General features: G+C 35.2%; 1 protein-coding gene across 1 annotated transcript in view; it reads right to left on the reverse strand.

Annotated features, from left to right (window-relative positions):
* The window catches only part of FBXL17 (F-box and leucine rich repeat protein 17), a 264,652-nt gene that overhangs the window by 227,769 nt on the left and 16,823 nt on the right, over positions 1-20,060 (reverse strand). The window lies entirely within an intron of this gene.

Below are 20,060 nucleotides of genomic sequence, written 5' to 3' on the forward strand. Positions count from 1 at the left end.
TAAGACTCCACCAGTACTGCTGCATCCAGCTCTGAGGTTCCAGCATAGGAAGGACATGAACGTCTTGGAGGGAGTCCAGAGTAGGGATGATCAGAGGGATGGAGCACCTCTGATACAAGGGGAAGCTGAGAGAATGGGGATTGTTCATCCTAGAAAACAAAGGGCTTTGGGGTGACTTCTACCTGAAGGTTAGCCTACCAGAAAGATGCAGAGGGACTATTTACAAGAGCATGGAATGACAGGACAAGAGGGAATAGCTTAAACCAAAAGTAGGTTTTGATCAGATATTAGGAAGAAATTCTTTACTGTGAGGGTGCTGAGGCCGTGGCACAGGTTGCCTAGAGAAGCTGTGGCTGCCCCATCCCTGGGAGACCAGGTTGCATGGGACTTGGAAGCAACCTGGTCTGGTGGAAGGTGTTCCTGTCCATGGCTGGGAATTTGAACCAGGAAACTCATAAGTTCTCTTCCCACAGAAACCATTTTATGATTCTATGGGGAAAAGGAAAAGAGGAGAAGGAGAATGAGAATGAGAAGAAGCCAAGAGAGAGAAGAGAGGAAGGGAGGGAGAGAGTTGAAAATCTTTTTTAAAATACAAAGAAAACATGATTTTAGTTAGAAAAAAGAATAATGTAATAGTTAAACTGCAAAACAATTTCTAACAGTTGATTTGACTATAATTTTTTTAGTATACACTCTACAAGATGTATGCAGATATTCCTTATTCTGGATGCAGAAAAATAAATTTATAATTGAAATGTGACAGGTATGCCGCCTAATAAAATTAATTTTTATTACTACATAGCTGTATAAGGAAAGTTAACCATAACAAAAAGAATTATAAAATATACTTAACAGAATAAAAAAGGTGCAGACATGAGGAAATTATCTTAAGTACAAGGAATTTTGCATAATAAAATATATTAATTTACAGAATTATGTCATGGAACACTGTGAAAAAACATCACAGTTACCACATTACTTAGATTTCACAGGTGTGCATATATATGGGAAAGTATTTCAGAAGTGGAACACTTTTTGTGGAACACCATGTATGGCTTACCATCACATTTGAAAAGTTTACAGGTAATCCCTCATTTACTTTAATGTTTACAGGTAATCACCTTATATATTTTATAGGTAGTTAGACTTTTTATTATGAATTATAGTAAAAGTCGCCGCAGGAAAAAAAATGTATCTACTAGTAGCATATGCAGCTACATCTCTCTATTTAAAGAAATATAAGTATTTGAAACATTTTAATCTGAATAATATTATAATACAATACTAATTAATATTAGAATATTAATATGATCTAATACAAATTTTGGATCTTATCCTCAGTCATCAAAATGAAACATCATTGAAGAATCAGTGAGACCAGGTTAGTAATAGAAAACCCAAGCCTTGAACATTTTACTTCTGACAGGGATCTTTTGGAGACTTTTTTTCAGCTGTGCAGTCCATGTCAGCATTACATAGCAAAGCACTTTCAATTGCCCTGAAGAAATGGGAAATAAAACTCTTCCCTCTCCCCTTCAGTTTCCATCCTGGCTCATTCACCGCGGATCAAAGGTAATCAGCATAACCCGACACACAAGGGCTGGTCCCCCCGTGATCCGGCAGGTGCGGAGGCCAGACAGAAAGCCTGTTTTCCACAGCCCTCCACCTTGTTTGATCACTGGTTACTTTTGATCTGACACTGCCCTCACACTAGTAATGACTTCCCCCTAGCAGAACCGACCTCACATCTGTCACCCGGAATAAAGGGTATCACACTGCGCCCTGACAAGGCCTATGGCCATGAGATGTGCTGCCAGTGAGAGGCTCCCAGCTCCCACCATTTCCAATTCAGCTCCCTTTGTTCTGCTGGGTGCTGGGGCCAGGGCATCTGTGACAACAGAAAGGATTATATACCAGCTGTGAGGCTGCGCCTTCATGAATTTATATCTTTTCATCTCAGCTTCATCGTCTCCCTAAATGTAGTGAACTTCATGGTGGTTACTACGAAATACACAACCAACAAATGCTATAGAAAGTTTGTTTAAATCCTCTTTCCCTGTAAAAGAAAAGCCAGCAAATGTTCTCAAGTTAAACTGAGAGGCACATGTTCCCCCCAAATATTATTATTAAAGTTTTGCAACTGGTGTTGGAGGAAATCATGAAAGGCCAGCTGACATGGCAGAGGTGGGAGGAGCAGGGTATGATTTTTGTTCTACTGACAAAAAGTGTTTGAGAGTTAAACGAGCAAATTCTTCCTATCCACTTTTTCCCTGCAACGGAGTATTTTAACAGCAGGTAAAGAAAAGTATAGGAGGTCATTAAATCAGATGATGTCATTTGGAGAATATCAAAAGAAAAATGTATACATGTTTTTACATACTACACAATAATAATGATATAAATTTTGGCTTAGCTTTGTAATTACATGTACTATGGTTGTTCAAATTGCAGTGTAGCATATATTTGAAAGACATATGATCTTTTCGGGTCTGGAAGTCCAGTTAAGGAATTGAAATTCATATCACAAAGGACACAACCACACTTTTCTACTCCTCCAAAAGCACAGATCTGCATGACATGGGTCAGATCCTAGTATTAAAGACTACAGATTTAATACCCTAAATAAGAGGTTCATGACTCTTAGAGAGTGTTGCATGATCATTCTTCAAAATTAATAAGAACTGAGCATATCAAAAGTATTTGGAGAATATTAAAAGCATTTTGAAATAACTTTTTGAAGACCTAAGTGTCAGTATAGGTATTCAATTATGTAAACTTCTTAACCTCCAAAACTGAAATCAAGCATTCTAGAGTTGTAGGTCTAATTAACTCGCAATTCAGAAATCAGTACCTCCAGTCACTATTAGTTTTAAACTAAGTTGTGTTGGAAATTCAGCTAATTTTTTTCAATTTTTGCCTTTTAAAAGTAACATTCAAACTCCAGAAGCTACCTGGCCTCTTTTGAGGCCTGCTGAATTTGTCACAGCAAGACAATTATGCACAGCAATACAGCATCGTAACTTGCTGATATTTCCGCATGCATCCCAGAATAATACTGAAATGAAGGGAAAGATTACATAGAAAATGGAGTCTCTCATTTTCATCCCTTTTCTATCAAGAAACTCCAGGTCACTTTAGCATCAGAAAGATGTATTCAGGTCCATTCCTGCAAGATCACACAAAAACTGCAACAGTTACAGGAAGTCATGACAACAAATGGATTTGTCACAATTTGCGTAAGGTACTAACTGGAAACATCAAGGCACTACAATTTCTCTTTAAGGAACACTTCACTGTATTTAAAGAAGGTGGCTACCTTAAGACAAATAATGATTTTCATAGTTTTTAATGTAACTATGGCTTTTTGAGAAAATTCAGCTTTTTCAAATAGAACAATCACATTTTGTCTGACAATTTAGTCTTGTTTGTCAGTGTCTATCTCTACATCATCTTTGTTCCAAATGGGATTGTATTTAACCTACAAGTGGGTTACTAGATTAATATAATAGGTAAAAAAATAGATCTTCAAAACAAAATAATATAGGGAAGACAAGTATACAAAATTGTATAAAATAAAACTGGAACAAGTCTCTCTCTGATTTGAATTGAAATACAAAGCTGCAGAATTCAGAAGAAAATCATAAGGATGACAAAAGCATCAAAAATACTTTTTCTCTTCTTTTCCTCAGGTATCTTAAAATACTTCTTGGCGTATCTGAACAGAATTTTTTTAAAATGCACATGATTCAAACTGATGAAATATCTTTGCATACAGTAGCCTGTGTGAAGCTTTAAATATAGTGTAAATAACAAACACTTCAAATATTCTGGAATTAAAAAAACAAACTTCAGGCAAAGGAAAAAAGAACAAAACTTAAGTTTAGCAATCTTGAAAGACAATTAAAGTAATAATTAGAAAGCAGATATTTAAATATAGAAATTTTTCCAGAAACAGATTAAAAATTGATAGAAAAGATGACCAACTACAAAGAGCAGCAACACAACTCTCTGCATGAGAAGGTATGACGGGGAAAGGAAAAAACCACAGCCCAACACCCCCACATACCTATAGAAAGGTATGACTGACTCTGCAGGTCACATCCTACTGAATAACTGCTTTGTGCAGAACAGAGTAGATCTCACTACCAACTTGGAGTGACACCCCCTACCTCAGGGATTGCTGCTGATAATTTCTCTTCCCTGCTGATGGAAGCCTTAACACCCATTCTGATGCAAAACAACAACCTTTTTTAAACCTTTTTTATTTTTACTGAGTGAGGATGCCAGTGTTAATGGTATCAAACAGATAAAGCTAAACAAACTGACCTTGAACAAACTCAGTGTCAGCAAGTGAAAACTGAAAATAAGCTCTGAAAGCACATAAGACAAAGACAAAAGTGCTCAACAGAAGGAATGCTTGAGGGGGGGAAAAAAAAATCACTTCAGTCAACTTAAAAGAATTGCAACAACGCTGAATAACAACAAGGTGAAAATTATGGGGTTGCATCATAATTGTAATCTACTATCTGAATTTGAAAAGGAATTATGGTCTGCAAAGACAGAAGACCTTTGCCTCCTTCAAAGAGTTTGCAAGAGAGAATAAAAAGAAAAGAAGTCTAAAATCTTTGTGAGACAAATAATAACTTTCAGTAAACATTTTCAATACCTCTTATACACCTCAATACCACTATATAGAAAAAAATAAGCTAGCTACTAAATGACATGCTATTTGTATAACAACTAGATTAGACTCAATAACAAGGATAAAATCTTTGCAAAAACATTTGGATTTCAGAGGAAAAATTGTAAAGAAAAAACATGCTATACAAAAAATATATTTTTATGAGGAATCAAAAATACAACAGCTTTATTGTGGCAGTTTTTCTTTTAATTTTAAAATAAGGTCAGCATTTAATGCTGTTACTGTTCAAACCAAAACTCTCAATCAACAAAACAACCCCATTTTTTCATCTATCTGAAGCTTTGGAATTCTGATTTTCTTTGCTTGACTGAAGAGGAGGGACAGTTTTCAAAAAGATAAGGCACTCTAAAACCATTCCAAAAAACAACTTTGATTACGGCAACAAATAAACAGTTCCCCTGATATATACAATAATTAAGTAGAGGAAAATGGCACCTTTCCTACCCTCACATCACACTATCCCCTGAAGCACTCCACAGCAGTCAGAAAAAACACACTCTTAATAACAGGAGCAGAACACTAAGGTTGAATTGTCAGACCTCCTGACACATTGGCAGTGAGTTGCATATTAGAGTTGTTCAACTCACAAATATTATGGTGCATTGTGCCATTAAAAAAAAAATTTACATAGGAGAGGTCTTCACATTACACAGATGCATATAATTTACCTCCACTAACTTTAAATCTAAGTATTTTATAATTTGGTATTTTAATTATTTACATAATATTAAGTTAGTGTTTAGGAGGGAAAAAAACCAACAAAATGCATATGGCATACCAAAATACCTTTAATCACTACAGTAATTCAAAAGCTGTTGAAACAGCAGCTATGGAATAGTGAGTAATATAAAACTTCTCTATCTGTGCAATTCACCTCTAAATTGTCAAAGTACTGATTTAGGTTCATAATTTCACACAGAAATAGTTTTTAAATTGACTGATAAAAACTTTTGGTTTATCTGTATTTATCTATTCATCTATAAAAATCACAGTGTTAATATAATAGATTAGATTTCATCAATGCACTGGAATACATGTCAATTCAGTGATAAATTCACGAATTTATAAATGGTGCATCACCACTGAGTGACCACCTGCCTACTAGTCATTTCTCAGTCTTTACTTTGCTAAACACATTTGTCTTTTTTAAAGCATTTTTCTCTCACTGAAATCCATTGGTAAATGCTTATGGTAGCAGAGAAAATACCTGGGAGAATTTAGACATGCAATCTATATGGTAGACGTCTACCTATGGCAAAAGCACTCCAGTGAAATGATTTTTCACTTTGTGTTGTACAGCTGTATGAGATTTCACTGCTAAAGATTAATCCAAAACCATTTTTCATAAGTTCTATTTCCAGACTCAAGGTCTTAAGATGTGATTTTCCCCTCCTCCTTTTATTTTGAGGAACCTGTACACCAGAGAACATGTTCAAGAATTAATTTTCCCAAGTTAGTCTGATGCTCACAATCTATTCCTTTTATTTCACATCCATCCATTAATTTAGTAATCTTTCAGTTTAAAGAGATCATGTGGAGCACAAATTAGCAATCCTCTATGATAAAAATGGACTACATTAACTCTCAGAAATAATACTAGTAACCTCATTGACTTAAACAAGTCCCTGAAATGGGGGAGGAGGAAGAAAAAAGCAAACAAACATGAGTTTGGGGAAAGTCTGACTGCCAATCCCCACTCTCTTCCAGCAGAAAAGAAGCCAGAATGGGCTGTATTTGGAGAGCCACATCACTTAGAACTGACCTATCCTTTGATTAGGCCAAGCTTCAGCTTCAGGAGAGAACCATGCAAAGAGTAGGAGTGAAACTTACAGCACCTGTTACCAATCTCTTTTCAATATCAGAGAATATAGGTTTTCTGGGAAAGCAAGTTTGCTTACTCATTTTGCAGTTTTCACCAGCAGGGCTTTTCTAGAATTCTCACTTTCTTTAATCTCCAAGCCATATTCTCCAAATGATCATAAAAACCCCCAAACCTCAAAAACAAACAAACTAAAAACTCCACACAAAACCCATCACCAAATTTTTTATTTTTCCAAGACAAAACCTAGACATATTAGCTAAAGCTGCCAAAAGAAATATCAGTGCCTTCCACTGACTTTTACTACAGGGATGGAAAGCCTCTCAGACAAGAAGGAAGAGAGTCAAGACCTACACACTTTCCTTATTTTCCTATGTTCCTCTCATAAAACCACTAAAGAACAAAGCATAGATGTGCAAAAAGTAAACCAAGACAAAACTACACAAAACCACCATTGCCTGCTTGTATTTGATCCTACACTTAGAGCAGACCACAGCATGTAGTGAAAGAAGTACCTGGTAGCCCTACAAACCTTTCCACACCCTGAACAGAAAATGTTCATCCTATGCCAAGACACTGCTCTACACACATTCAAGTAATCCATCTCTAAATGAATTATAGTTAGCATAGATAACATGTATATGCAGAAAATAATAATACTTCTCTTCAAACCTGGATTCGAACACAGGCAAGCTGTATTTTTCAAATTATAATAAAACAGCAAAAGTGTATCTGTCATATTGCTGTGGTTTCCCCTGTTAAATGGTACAAATAAACCCCTGGATTTTAAGGATTCATAAAGAGATAGTCATACCTTCTGTATGACTTTCTGTATGACAACTTCTCTAAACAAAAAATTGGCACACACACATACTCCCTAGCTTGAGGGAGAATTTCTGCCTAAAGTGAAAGCAAGGGAAAGCCATATGCCACTGAAAATGTGAGGAAAATGGAAATTGTAATACTACATTTATGCAGGTACTACAAACTGCAGTAACAGCAATAGGAAATTAATTGGTAGTTCTTCAATAATATTTGTTTTCAGAATCAACAGCTACTTTTACAAAAATATTGATTTTTGTGGTGCACAACATTAGTAATTACTCCTTACATTCATGAGCCTATCTTTTCTGCAAGACAAGAAAAGAAGTCAGAAAAAAAAAATCAAGAAAACCAAGAAAAATCAAAAAAAATCATATGTGCTCTGAATACAATTACACACAGGTTAACCAGTAAAAACAGTAATAATTCCACCTCCTATATTAAGCAAAGAAAATAATTTGCAAAAAAAAAAAAAAAAACTAATAAAAATAAAACTAATTGAATACTACTTTTAAGATAGCCAAATCTGTCAGGGACAAATACGCCTGGAAAATTAAAGAGATGCAAGAGGGGTGCAGTCTCCTGTGATGGAGACTAACTATTGCAGAAGTTGCCTGTCCTGGTAGCCACAGCCCTAGTACACCAATCCATGCGTGGCAGATTTGATACATAAAGAATGGCATCTTTAACAGAATTACCAGATTAAAAGAACAATTTATTGAAGCACACATTCATTAGCCTAAATCTTTGATTAGATACCTAAATATTTGATCTGCCTGTTGTCTTTGATGTTTGTCTTCTTTCAAAGCAGCATTTCCTAAAAAGACCAGACACAGAAAGACGTGAAGTATGTTTAATTCAAGAAGAACGTATTAATTTATTTTTTTTTACTACTGGACAAAAATATTACATTTTTACTTGCAAATATTGTTTGAAAATATAAGACAAATAATATTATAGAATGAAATATTTAAGTCGTTTTTCTTCAAATATGTTAAAAATAGTGAAGCATTTATATACATATTACACTACAAAATTTCTGCACAGTTAGTAGCATCTCAATGCAAACCAACTGCATAGAGATACTCTTGAGATCAAAAGTGCTTATACAACAAAAACCACCAAGTTTTCAACTTTTCAGTATACATTTAGTATCCTTAATCTTTAATTTAGTATCTTTAATCTTCTATCACCTTGTCCATCTTCAAACTTAAAATCTATTTATTGTTAAATGGCAAGTAGACACTGTTCTACAGACACAAAAATACCTAATATAATACAAGCGACTGAATTAGTGTCACATGAAAACCACATTTTCTAAGTAAAGAGCTTAAAATTTACAAAAATAGTCAAAACAGGCATCTAAATATACTTCTTAACTAAAATGTACTTGAGATTTTCCTCACAAATAGTTGTACTTGAGCAGGAGCTTAAAATATTTGTTGCAATATTCTGCTTGTGCCTACTTTAATGTACAAACTGCACTATCATCATCTTCATAAGATAAGAGGAAATTACTAGCTAAGCCAAAGCTAGCAATAAAAATAAAGAACTTACCATGGCAGCTTTTTTCATTACCTCATCCAAGTTTTATTTTGGGAGGGTGTCGGTTTACAGATATATTAATCTCTTTCTACAGTCCAAGAATCACTACTGCCATGTAAAAGCACAAGACAATCAACTAAACCAGCAGTATCGCACCACGAAAATCCAGGATCCCCTGTTTCTGTCATACATTTCAGTCCCGGGACACAGTGCCTTATATAGGGGACGAAAACAATTATCTAACTGAGTTTATGTTGTAATGCAGCCTAGCTGTCACCAGCATGAAAACAACAACTAGGTCACCGTCACAGTATCTGAAATGGCTGGAATACCTTCAGAGAAGTTTGTAACTTCCAAATAATTTCACCCACCACAGAATGAAACGTAGAGAAAGAAAGTAGTGGCCTTCACAGGACATGACAGTACTACCAGATACAATCACAAGGATTTTGTTGCCTTACAAAAAATTACTTTCTCCAAAGGATGATTGTCTTCCAATTTTCCATTTGTATAATAGAACTAGTAAGACAGTAGTGCTATTCAAGTTTAAAATTCACTGTCCATATAGCTTTTCCACCAGAAAAAATAAAAAATAACGTCAACCACTTATCTCTACAGGCACCGCAGTTTCACATCATTTCACAGAGGACTAGTATCACAATTGAAAAAACAAAAGGTCAGCTGTAGCAATCCTTCCACAACAGTTTATCTGCAACACCTTTCCCAAGCAAAACTAAAAAAGAAAAGCAAAAAAAGCACAGAACATCTGCAAGATGCACATATGGCAAATACCCACACTATTTCTATCTCATTAAAAGCACTCCAAAACTCCCTGAAACTTTGTTGCAAATATTTCAAAACCTGGAGAAACTGTAGTCTATGAGCAACAGGAACAGTGTAGTGTTTTGCAGACTGTACAGTGCTAAGAGACATTTTTAAAAACTCCAGAACATTAGCTCAAGAATAAGCTCTATAGGAAGAACAAATTTTCTAAGGTGTTCTGACATGCAAGCAACACATTAAACATGAAGGAAAACAGTACAAGATAGAGCTGTTCTGAAATGTATAAAGTATAAATTTTTAAAGTAGGCACAATTAAGGCATTTTCAGAAATGTCTAAAACCACAGAAATTATCAATTACTATTTCATTCTTTCTGAAGTAACAAATATATTTAAACAGCCTTATGTAGTAGCTGAAATCATCCCATTTCAAGAATAGGATCACAAATCTCTTGCTTATGTTATATAAGTATTATCTACATAGCTGAGTAATCCCCCGTATTTTCAAGAAGCTGCACAAGATTAACAGCAAACACTCTCCCTCCCGCCAAAACAATCCAATAACTTCAGTGTGACCAACAACTTTAATTTTCACATATTTTAAACATCAAATTGAAAAAAGTACTTAAAAACTTCAAGACCAGTTTAGAGAAAACTATCAAACTGCTTTTATAAAAGCATCTTTTAAAAACTCTAACATTAACAGACTGCAAAATACAATAAAAGAGAGTTATACAGATGAAGAGAGTTGCAAAGCTGACATTTTATGCAAAGCAAACCCCTCTTTGGTCACACCTATACCCTGTTGCAAAGTCTGACAGCAGTGAACTCTACAGCTGTACCTCTGGCACAAAACCACAGACAACATCAGCAGGAAACACCCCCAGACACAGAAGGCCGACAAACAAATCTTCTGGGCACAGGGCTCGTGTGTTAATGAGGGAGACCACTGCAGAGGCACAACTATGCCTCCAACAGTAGCACTACATGTGATCATCACTGCAGAAATGCAGCCCTTGGAAGCAGTCCCAAGAAGTCTTCTGGAAAACTTCCGCTGGCAATGCACAATCACCCACCATGAAGCTGACCCATTGACCCATTTACCAAATCCACTATTTCTTTCTTCTGAGAGCGAGGAAAACAAAACTATTTTATGAAAACCTTACCTTTGAAAGGTTTTTTTACTTGTTTTTCTCTATGTTTAAGAAGAATATTTAAAAATAAGTACTTTCCAATAATATTTGATCTTTTTTGTGATTTTGTAATTTAGATTTTTTTTTTTCTAATTTACATTTTGATATTTCAAATAGAAAATATTCTTAAAGCATACTTGTAATTTTACCAAGGTGGTAGGAGAGGGAACACCAGCACAATCTTCTCTGTTGCCATGGTTTAACCCCAGCAGCTCACTACCCACAGTGGGATGGGGAGGAGAATCAGTATGGTAGCAGTGAGAAAACACAGATACATACACACACACACACACATATATAATCTCATAAAAGCTTGAAAGGTTTAAAAATCATTTTGCAGTTTTAGACAACTGTAATTCAATTGCATAATCTCAGAATAACGTACAATTCCCAGAGAGGCACACAAAACAAAAACCCAAAATCTTCAGCAAACCACACTTGGATGCAAAGGAACAAAAAAACCAAACAAAGACAACCACAAGTTGGTGTCTGAGGACCACCTCAGCAAGACAATTTTTAAGGAAAGCTTCAGATACAGCCAAACTTTTTAGTTATTATTGAAAAATTTGAATTTAAAAAAAAAAAAAACAAAAAACAACAAAAACTACAAAAAAAGTGAAAAGGAAACAGCTAAGAACTCTTAAAAATACTGGGGCAAAGCAACACATAACTCTGAAAAGCAAAATAGGATGATCAAAATTAGCTACAATAACTACAATAGTACCACTGTGCAATTTAAGTGGAAATCCAAATATAAACTCAAAACTTTACCAACTGAGGGGACTGATGTTGCAGTTTAAAACTTGAAAGAATTTAACCTTGACTCAAAAAAGCCCATACTTAGCATGGTTTCAGTAGCTTGGTCTGGGTGCCTGTTCCATTTACTTTGTAACATTGTCTTCCAACAATGTAGCATTTTGGAGAAGACCTGGAAGAGCACCACAGAGAGCACACATTCATGTAGGCACTCTCAGGAACCAGTCACAACAGAAATATGCAAAGAGGAAATGCATTTGTAGAACTTGTGCTCCAATGATCGGCTCTCTCATATTGAAAACTGTAACCTATGTAAGCTACAGTGAAGTTCTTTGGGAAACAAAAGTGTTTTCCCACAACTACAGAAATTTGACAAGTTCATTCTTCTACCTTCATGAATTCAACTGTAATTTGCTGGGAAGAAATTATATAAGCAAAGATGTCTGCCTGTCATTCATTACACAATCTTGTCTCTGTTGTATACAAATAAAAACATATTTGAATTCTCTTTGATACAAATTACGACTATTTTAAAATAATGATACTGACGTTTTAAGGGATTTGCTTCACAGCATCATATTTAGATCCCTTTCAGTAAGCATCACACCTCACTGGGAGAAATACTATCCATTTTGATTTATTGCTATCCTTAGTGAATGGCTGAAGACTCTTACAAAGTACAGCATGAGTCAAGATATCAACTTAACAGATGAAGAACCTACAAGTCATTAATCTGAAACTTGCCAGTGCTTTCTCTGACACAAGATACCACCAGACTAAAACAAGTAAGCAAACAAAAATATCAACAAGAAAACAAACAAACTACAGAAATTTCAGCTCTGTTTTGGTAACTTCAATATCTAGCAGCATATATATTAGCGGAAGGATTTTTCACTCTGGTATCATGGAATTTGGTTTGTGACTAAACTACTGTAATACCTGTGAACCCAAAGGACAATCAAACAAGGGTAATTTAAACAAGTGAAAAGGCTCCATATCCAGCTACCAATCCCTGGTCACCAAGTTTTCAATAAAAAGCTCAAATAACTTACTCAACAACAAGGGTAGCCAAAAAACACACAAAAGAAACAAAGCTGAGGTGCCTACAATCTAACTCAAAATTTAAAACTTGAAATTCATGAAATTAGCTTGTATATTGCATTTAGGATTTTTTGCATTACCTCCATCCACCTGGACTTTTAATACCAGAATCTTCAACACTGAGAACATTATTTGTTACAGCTCTTCCTAAGTTTGATGTACAATACTAACATGCCAGCCATTACTGTACAGGCATAAAAAGATTCCACCTGAATGTATAAATAACTGTATTTAACCTTTACTAAAATGATATTACACCATCTGCAAGTATCCAATGAATAATCACCTTAAAATGCTGACCAAAAAGTAGAAAAAAGTTCTGCATCAGCCACTTTCCCACTCTTTCATTCCACCACTCACTTCTTTGTCACTTTATTAATCCAGAGTACATGTAATACACATTTTTATACCTAGAATATTTACTAAAAGTGGTAACAAATTATAGCCCAAAGAAATGCAGTAAGTGATATAATACCTAATTTTATATCAATATCGAAACCAGAAGTTTTTTAAACAGTAGAGTAGGTACAGCCATTAACCAACCACATGTAACCTGACAAGAGTCAAAAAGCATAATTAATTCAGCATTACAGATTACAACTCCAGCTGTTGGTTGCTTTTAAATGTGTACACACACACAGTGTACATGTCAAGTAAACTCAAAACATTGAAGTGCAGCACTGGTCTAAAAAGAAAAAAATAGAAAAAAAAGCAGGAAGTGGTAAAACCACACTTTATTGAGACACTTAAGAATTACTCTGACAGCAATCCTGGCAGCTGAAAGGAACACAGGGTCTGTGGAACCAGCACAATATTCAGAAATTATGTGCCATGCATTGGCAATTCCCCACAGCACGGGCGGGAGCTCATCACCACTACAAAGTCAATGCCGCCACCTAAGGGTGACAGCACCGCACTGTGTTTACCGGCACAGTACTTACAGAAAGTTATACTGAAAGCAGGTCTGAATCCTTCACTGTGCTTCTAATGCCTTTATAGCAGATACATGCACCCGACTTATGCACACGTACACAAGCTTTGCCTTTTTCCTTCTATTAACATCAAACTTGGCATAAATATTTCACTGCTTTACAGAAACCGCCCAGGTCAAAATGCAACTGATACAAAAAAAAAAAAAAAAAAAAAAAAAAAAAACCAAGAAAAAAGACCAAAAAAAAAAGAGAAAAAAATAAGAGAAAAACATTAGGTACATTAGGTTTCTAAGAAATTGACTGAATCATTTCATGTTGCTAAAAATTTAGAGTAAATGTTTCAGAAGAGCTTGCCAAAAGGCAAACAACTTTTCCGTAACATTTCTACTACCAGACAGATATCTCATAGTTCTTACGAAAGCATGACTGCCCACACTTCATCTTAGTATCAGTATAGCTATTAAGCTCATTTTTAAAGTGTCAATCATTACTTTTGTGGTATATTAGGTGATTCTGGTACGTATGCAAAGTGTTTGAGAAACTAAAATACAAGACGAGCTTTATCATTACTAGTGCATATCAGTGCAGACTACCAGCATGCCATCTGCACAAAGTTTCTGCTTTAGAAATCTTTACTGTAGTACTTGACAGAAGATGAAACACCATTATTCAAAGCTATGATATGCAGTGTACACGAGAAAGAAATCCATCTCCAAATGTACAGAGTCCTTTACTGTGAAGGTGATGAGGCACTGAACAGGTTATCCAGAGACATTGCGGACTGCCCCATCCCAGGAAGGGGAGAGGTTTCATGGAGCTTTGAGCCTACTGGTGTAGTGGTAGTGGGATTGGGACCAGAGCTTTTGAAGGTCCCCTCCAACCCAAACCATTCCATGACTCCACGATCTTCCTGAATATGTATATACACTTTTAGCTAGCAATTAGTTGAGAGATGGTAGTTATTTAGCATAAACAAGTCCTAAGTAGGACTAGCTACATGAAGTTACAAAGCTGTGTGATTTAGTGTGTTGCTTGCTTAGCATCAGTAGCTGGATTTCCTGAAGCCTTAGGCCAGAAGCTGTGAACTTAGACCAAGACATGCTTTCAGAGAGAATAACTAATTTGCTTAGTCATCTTCCTAGGAACTGGTACAGTGCTGTGTTTTAGCTTTAGTATGAAAAGATTATCGATAACATAGTGACGTTTCAGTTGTTGCTAGGCAATGTTTATTATATTAAGACTAGCTGGTTTTTAGCTTTCCATGCTCTGCCAGTGAGCAGGTGCACCAGAAAAAAAAACCAGAAAATAAGGAAGTTACAGTTGTCAGCACAAGCTGTAACTCAAAAAGACAAGAAATCACGCGTCTGCCTGTGTGGTGGACATGGAGAAAGAAATCAGGAAATTGCTAAAAGACCACAAATCAAAAATCCCCATTTGATCAAGGAATCACAAGAGCACATGAGAGTCATAATGGAATAATTGCCTGGCATTTTCTTTGTTCTGGGTCCCTCTTCAAAGGCACCTGATGCTGTATCTCCATTAAACCCCCTATTTTTATAAATCCAATGTCTGAGATTCTTCTGTGGGAAACCTAGGCCATGCCCAAAGAAGGAGGAGGTGCCTGTGTCTGCAAAGAAAATGAGCAACAGGGTCCTACTGAACACAGGGGCTTAATTGTAAAAATAGTAATTGCAGGGGAAAGTCTGGAACAACTACAGTTCTTTTCAAAACCTCAAATAATGAAATAAAGTGGTTCAAAATATTTTGGGAAAGTATGCCTGAAGAAACATGGGAAAACAATTATTTTTCTGAGGTTTCTTCAAGTAGAAGAGCAGTTTTAAGCATGTATGTAAAAAGTGAAATGGCATAAGGAATATATTATGGGGGATGGAAAATGGACAAGGAAACTACTAAAAAAAATTAAACATTTTTTTTAAAAATTCTTTCATTTACTTGTTACCATTGAAACAAAGTAAGTTATTTCCATACATTCTGTGCAGTTTATATGCCTTACAATACTTTCCTCCTGAAACAATTTGCCTGGGCTAAAGTCAAAGCAAAATACTCTCTCCTCTCAATGTTTGTGACACAATGCTGACGTAAGTGCTTTGTAAATGACAAGTATGAAGCAGGAAGAGAAATGCTTCCCAAAGTATAAAACAGAAGTGGGGAGGGAAATATCATTAAAAGACAAAAATAAATTTATCAGCTTACACAATGCTAATTATCCAGAAAATACGAGAATTAAGTTCACTTCTTCTAAGAATTTTATACTAAGTTGATTCCAGTCAATGCTTTAACAGCTTATGTTAACTGTTTATTGTGTGACAAAACTGTGATATTCTGTTCAGTCTATTTTTTACTGAAACTAAAGTGTATTATTTACGTACTTTAAGCACTCTTGTTTCTATCAAACATAGCATCACAGTTAACTTGAATTTCAACTCTTATCTGCTGCAAACTGCAAAGGTAAGCAGAACACTTACAGAATACTCATCTTAAAAACCTGTAAAATAAGTACTTAAAAGGTGTTATCACATATCAAGCATACTGCCAACTGGGCCAAAACTTGGTTATCTTGAAATTGAAGCATCAAGAGACTAACAAAGAAATAGAAACATGGTCAAGTTATATTCTAACTCTCTTAATGAATGCATTTGGGAACCATCAAACAAATTATCTGCCTTTAAGGATCCACTTCACAACATCATTTTATTGGAAAGGAAGAAGTGCTGCCATAGCCCATCCACTCCTAAATGAGCTTGTAAAAGAGAAAACAAAAACAAGGGAACAAAGTATAGAGGATAGGAATGTTGTCCTTCTATTACAATATCTAAAACTGTACCTCACTTTTAGCTTTAGAAGTTCTCATTATCCATATCTAGTTCACCACAAGAAAACACAGACACTGGATGGAAGAGGAAGGAACAAATTTGTAACCACCACCTGTTAAATTTCAACAACTATTGTATTATAATTTTAACCATTAAGTTACCCAGTTAAGGAAAAGCAATTAAAAAGAAAATAGTTTGTTAAATCAAATTAGTTAAGTGGAGAAGGGCTTTCACCAACTCTACAGTGAACTACCAAATCTAGATCTACTCTATTCGAAGTAATGAAAACAGACAGCTTGTGCAAAATCTTCTAGAGATAACCTTTCAGTTTGGATGCACTGAAGTCACTAAATTCTGCATCTCACCTTTAAAACTTTTTAGGACTCCACCCTTCTATGCAAGGTGGAATAAAAGCAATTCAGTTTAAGTACTCCCCACCCTGTGTCTCAGTGAGAGTACCACACATTAGTGTGGAGCAGTTCTCTGACTTTGCACTTAAGCTATGAAATCTGCCTGGGGGGTGGAAAGATTAAAAAAAAAACCAACTGGTACAAAGATAACAATGAAATTAGCCCATCCATCCTCCCCAGCTTCATTCACATTGGACATTCACATGATGCAAACACAGAAGCTATAGCATACCATACCAGTCACCATAAAATAAGAAGTCCAACTAAATTAAGCCAATAAATTTAGAAATTTTCTAGTTTTGTCTGGACAGAGCTATCATCTGTTCTTCCACTTACACTGAAATGCTGTGAGATTATTCAAGTGTATCACGCTGCTTGGGGGCAGATTAGGAGAGACAACAGAGTGGAACACAGAAATTTTTAAGTCCTGCACAGTTTTTTGGTTGGTTGGTTTTTTTGTGGGTTTGGGGTTTTTTGGCTTGGTTTTTGTTTGGTTTTTTTTTTTTTCTGCTTTGTTTTGTTGTTGTTTGGCTGGTTTTTTTTTAATAGGTTCCCAATTTGATCTGTATACTTCAGAAAAGAAGCTCAGCATATAACTGTTCTTTCACTCAAAGGACAGAGAAAAAATAAATATGTTTTGAAGAGATACAAATCCTAAACAGTTATGCAAATAACAAGAACCTTCTGTTGTTGAGTTAGCCATGCAACATTAAGTTTTTCCTCCTATGTCCTTTGTCCCATTTATTAATTGCAGCTTTTGCTTATTACCATGACATAATCAGCACTTCAAAGACAGGCAAGTGTCTATTTTTCTGTGAAATGTCTAGCATATTCAACAATCAGAACATAAATTCTCCTTTCTCTGTTTCTGCTCAGCAGTCTGGTAACAGAGTTACTTAGCAACAGATGAAGCAACTGAACTGTGTTGCCTGATCCACACATATTTCACTGCAAAGTAACACTCACAAAGGCATTATTTAGCTGATGGTTGCCTCTGCTTAGATGTATTTTTGAAGTGTAAAATCCATTAGCGTGAGGCAAGCCTCACACTATGAAAATGCAACCATCATGTACTATCAGTAATGCACTACACGTTTTGAAATAACAGAAATTGCCTGTAAGTCACATACATGATTCTGACCACCTCTGAGAAAGAAATAAACAAGAAAACACAAAACACAAGATTACAAAAGACTATTTATATTATTTACATGGATGTTACAGCAGTTGCTTAAATGGGGAGGATAGGAGTCCCCTTTCTAGCATACTGACAATGTACGAACTTTAAATAGACCAAGCTCTCATGTCACGTACACTTTTCTTGCCATAGCGTATTTTGATTTCAGAGAATGAATACATGTTCATTTTGAAAACACACATATACAAACACATTTCCCCAAACCATCTTCTTCACCAGAGAAGCAGGAAGTAATACGTGCCACACCAAACACAAAGGAGATTTTTCCAAAGGGAGAAAAGTAACCCAGAGAATCTGACAAACCATTTCCCAACAATTACCCCCTTTTAACGTAATTCCACAACTAAACAATCCCTATATTTTTGATTTCTCTTGCACTGTAAAAGTTTCTATTTTACAAATGCATAAGAACTTCTTAAATATTGTCTTGGTTCATGACACAAAACTACAGTGCTGGCAAGACTTGAAAGCCTCTTGCCCTGAGCAAGGGGAAAGCATAGCAGCTTCTTCAGCTTTGTCATCTAGTGGCACTGTTCAAGTGTTATTTTATTCTAAGGATTCAACACTCTGGAGTTCATAGCAGCTTTAAAATTAATTTCATATGTATATATGAAGATTTATGGAATTTTAATTGTACAGAGCTATACCAAGTTTGCCCCAAGACTTCTTCCCCCTGAAAAATTAAGGATGAGCAGGAATTTAAGTAAAATTGGATACTAAGAAAAGAACATACATTCATGAAAAACTAGCCAAAAATTCACTTCTGGTAAGTCACTACACAAATTACCAGGAGGGACAAAATTTCTCTAAATTTGCTATTCATTTGACAGCAAATATTTTTGTCTTATTTGCAATTCAAAATTAGTGTTATATTTTAACAATGGAGGCAACCAAGCAGAGTGCAAGAGCACATTTCACAGATTTCTTAAAAAGAATTAAGATACTTTCCATGTTCCATTTCAACCAGGAACTTTAATAACACTTCAGACATTAAAATCACAAAGTCTTTACTGCAATAACAACTTCTTAGGTTACATTTCACACTACAAAGAGAATAAAAACTTAAATGATGAAAACTCTTAAGATGCATCTACAAGGAAAGCTAAGTTAATACTTTGCCTCCATACTCTCCAGTGATCAAGCACTTACGCAGTGTTTAAACATACTGCATTCTTAATTACAAATAAGCCATTTTTCACATACAATTTTGCAAATCTTAAATGTTTTCTTCTTTCTTTCAAAGATAAATAATTTTAATTAACCCACCCTTCTCTTTCCAGGGAAAAGAGAAAGATGTTTTTCCTGTCAGACTTCTCAAATCATTTATTTTTCTTTACCATATTTAAAGTTTTTTATGCATTAAGGTAAGTATTAGAAGGACTAACTTCGACAGTATTCAAGATTGGGTTTCAATGCAGGAGGATAGATGTTCCTTTTTCTTGCATTAAAACTATACAGAAGTCTCTATCTCCTAGTTTTAAACTTTCTATGGTTCTGATCAAAAGCAGTAACTGACTGCCTTTGCCTCCCTTTGTTGATTTGAGAATGGTTTCTATTAAAAAAAAAAAAATCTCAAGCATTAGTGTCTCCATCTATTTGAAGCCAAATATCAAATGATTCTTGAATACAAAGTATGCAGTTTTCTTACAAACACAATTTCTTTGTTCCAGTTCAGCACTTTTAAAACAAAGGTTATAACCACGGTGTTAGCTGACAGTTAAAAATTCAATTACAAGCAAGTTTTACTGCTATCTTGAAAGAAACAAAATTTTAAAAATAAAATAAAATTTTTACAAAACCTTAAAGTCAGTGTTCTGCTATACCATTTACAAGCCACTCTCCTTCTACATTAGAAACCATCATTTCAGAGACTGCTTAAAATTAGGACACAAGTTTGTTTTATTACTCCTCAACCACTTCCTTCTACTAGCACAGGCACACTACTCTATCCTCATGAGAAAGTAGCA

This window comes from Oenanthe melanoleuca, chromosome Z (genome assembly GCF_029582105.1).
Source record: "Oenanthe melanoleuca isolate GR-GAL-2019-014 chromosome Z, OMel1.0, whole genome shotgun sequence".
NCBI lineage: Eukaryota > Metazoa > Chordata > Aves > Passeriformes > Muscicapidae > Oenanthe > Oenanthe melanoleuca.